Source organism: Typha latifolia, chromosome 13 (genome assembly GCF_019914945.1).
Source record: "Typha latifolia isolate L0001 chromosome 13, TyphaL0001v2, whole genome shotgun sequence".
In the NCBI taxonomy this organism is placed as follows: Eukaryota; Viridiplantae; Streptophyta; class Magnoliopsida; order Poales; family Typhaceae; genus Typha; species Typha latifolia.
This window is the reverse complement of record NC_133098.1, coordinates 8663996-8666495: the sequence shown is the minus strand read 5'-3', so window position 1 is coordinate 8666495 and position 2500 is coordinate 8663996.

Genomic DNA, 2500 nt, shown 5'->3' with positions numbered 1-2500 from the left:
CAAAGAGGGAGTGTTCCCTTAGCACTTTGAAGATGGCTTTGAGATGTTGGATGTGCTCTTCCAATGTCTTGCTGTACACCACGATGTCGTCAAGGTAGACCACCACGAACTTGTCAAGATACTCATGGAACAGCTGGTTCATGAGTGTACAGAAGGTTGCAGGGGCATTCGTCAAGCCGAATGGCATCACCAAGAATTCGAATGCGCCATAACGTGTCACACACGTTGTCTTTGCTTCATTGCCTTCCGCAACTCTGACTTGCCAATACCCCGACCGCAAGTCCAATTTGGAGAAGTACCGCGCTCCTCCAAGTTGATCAAACAAGTCCGCAATGAGAGGGATTGGGTACTTGTTTTTTATCGTCACTTTGTTCAAGGCGCGATAGTCTACACATAGTCGTAGACTTCCATCATGCTTCTTTTGAAATAGCACCGGCGCCCCAAACGGTGCCTTTGAGTTGCGGATCAACCCGCCTTTGAGCAACTCATCAAGTTGCTTAAGAAGTTCCGCCAACTCCGGAGGAGACATGCGATATGGTGCACGGGCTGGAGGCTTTGTCCCCGGCTCCAACTCGATCTTGTGATCCACTGCTCGCCGAGGAGGCAAGGTCTTTGGCAATTCGGGCGGCATGACATCCCCAAACTCCTTCAAAACCCTTGCGACCCCAAGAGGAATTGGACCATTCTCCAAAGGATCCGCCTCAAGCTTCAAAGCCAAGAAGGTTTGCTCCCCCTTCTTGACACCCTTTTTCAGCTGAAGTGCTGAAAGTTGCTTTGTCTCCTTTGTCGTCGTCTTCGCCACCGGGACGACACAAGGGGACTCATCCCCCATCATGCAAAGAGCATTCAAAAACGGCATTGGCACTCCTCTCGCCGTTTGCAGAAATTCCATCCCAAGAATGACTTGGAAATCATCCAAAGGAACCGCCATGAAATTGGCCTTGCCCTCCAAGACCCAACTGCAACGTGTACGTCCTTCGCTTGCCCGGCGATTGGTTGAGACTTCGAATTCACCGCCTTCATTCGACTTGAGTCCTTTGAAAGGAGCAACCCAAGTCGTTGTGCTTCATGTAGGGGTGTAAACGAGCCGAGCCTGAGCGAGCCGGCTCTGGCTCAGGCTCGGCTCGAAATTAGTTTCGAGCCTCATAATGTTGCTCAGGCTCGGCTCAGCTCAACCCGAGCCGAGCTCGAGCTGAGCCTAACTGAGCCCGAGCCGAGCCCGAGCAAAGCTCGAGCTCGATTAGAGGCGGTGGCGACGTGGGCCGGTGGCGACGTGGGCGGTGGCGACATGGACAGCGGCTTGCCGAAGGAGTCGGAGACGAATGGAGGAGGCCAACGACGGAGGAGGAAGAGGAGGAGGCCGACAGAGAGGAAGGCGCGGCGCCGTGGTGGTGGCTTGCCGTCGTTGCCGATGGAGGCCGACGGGGAGGGAAGAGTGAAGGTGATCAGGTGGATGAGGGTGAGAGTGAAGATGAGGGTGGGGTGGGGGAATTGAGGATGGGGAAGATGGTGATGGGAAAGGTGAAGTAATTAATGAGGGTGGGGTAGGTGAGGGTAGGTGAGGGTGGGGTAGGTGAGGGTGATGAATATTGTGTTACGGGTGAGAATGAGTTAGTGAGGGACACGTGGCAATATTTCTTTATGCCACATGTCCTTGGTCATATGGAGTCAGGCTATCGAGCCTATCGAGCCGAGCCTGAGCGAGCCGGCTCCAGCTCAGGCTCGGCTCGATATTAATTTCGAGCCTATTATGATGGCTCGGGCTCGGCTCAGCTCTGATCGAGCCGAGCCGGACTCGAGCTTCACCCGAGCCAAGCCTGAGCCGAGCCCGAGCTGCTCGTCAAGCCTGACAGCCCTAGCTTCATGGTCCGCTATGAAGTTATGAGTGGCACTAGTGTCAACCAACGCCTTCGTCGACTTTCCATTGAGCTCAATGTCGACGAACATTAGCTCATTTGGCTTTTGATTCTTTGAAGGCAAAGACTTCCGCTTCTCCCCCACTTGAGCCTTGAGTGCATTTAGAAGCCGCAATGCCCCCATGAGAGGGCCCTCCGTCGACTTCTCATCGTCGCTCTCTGAACTTTGCTCTTGGGCTTGCACTGCATTGAGCGACTTCCTTTGCGGGCAATTCTTCCCAAAATGCGGCCCTCCGCATAGGAAACACCCCTCCTCGGGACTCTTGCTCGGTTTCACACCCTTTTGCCAAGATCCCTTCTTCTCGCTTTGCATCACCCCTTTGCCTTTCGGCCTTTGGGGCTTTGCATTGCTCATCGAAGGTTTCTTCTTTGGATTTTCAGGGGTTGAATAATCCGTCAAGTGCTCCGCCGCAGCTTGGGCCGCCGCTAAGTCAGGAATGTCCCGACGTCGCAACTCTATTTATGCCCAAGGCTTCAAGCCTTCCAAGAAGTGAAAAAGCTTGTCCTTCTCCGACATGTCTCGAATGTCCAACATGAGCGTCGAGAATTGCTTGACATATTCTTGAATCGACCCCATCTGTGTG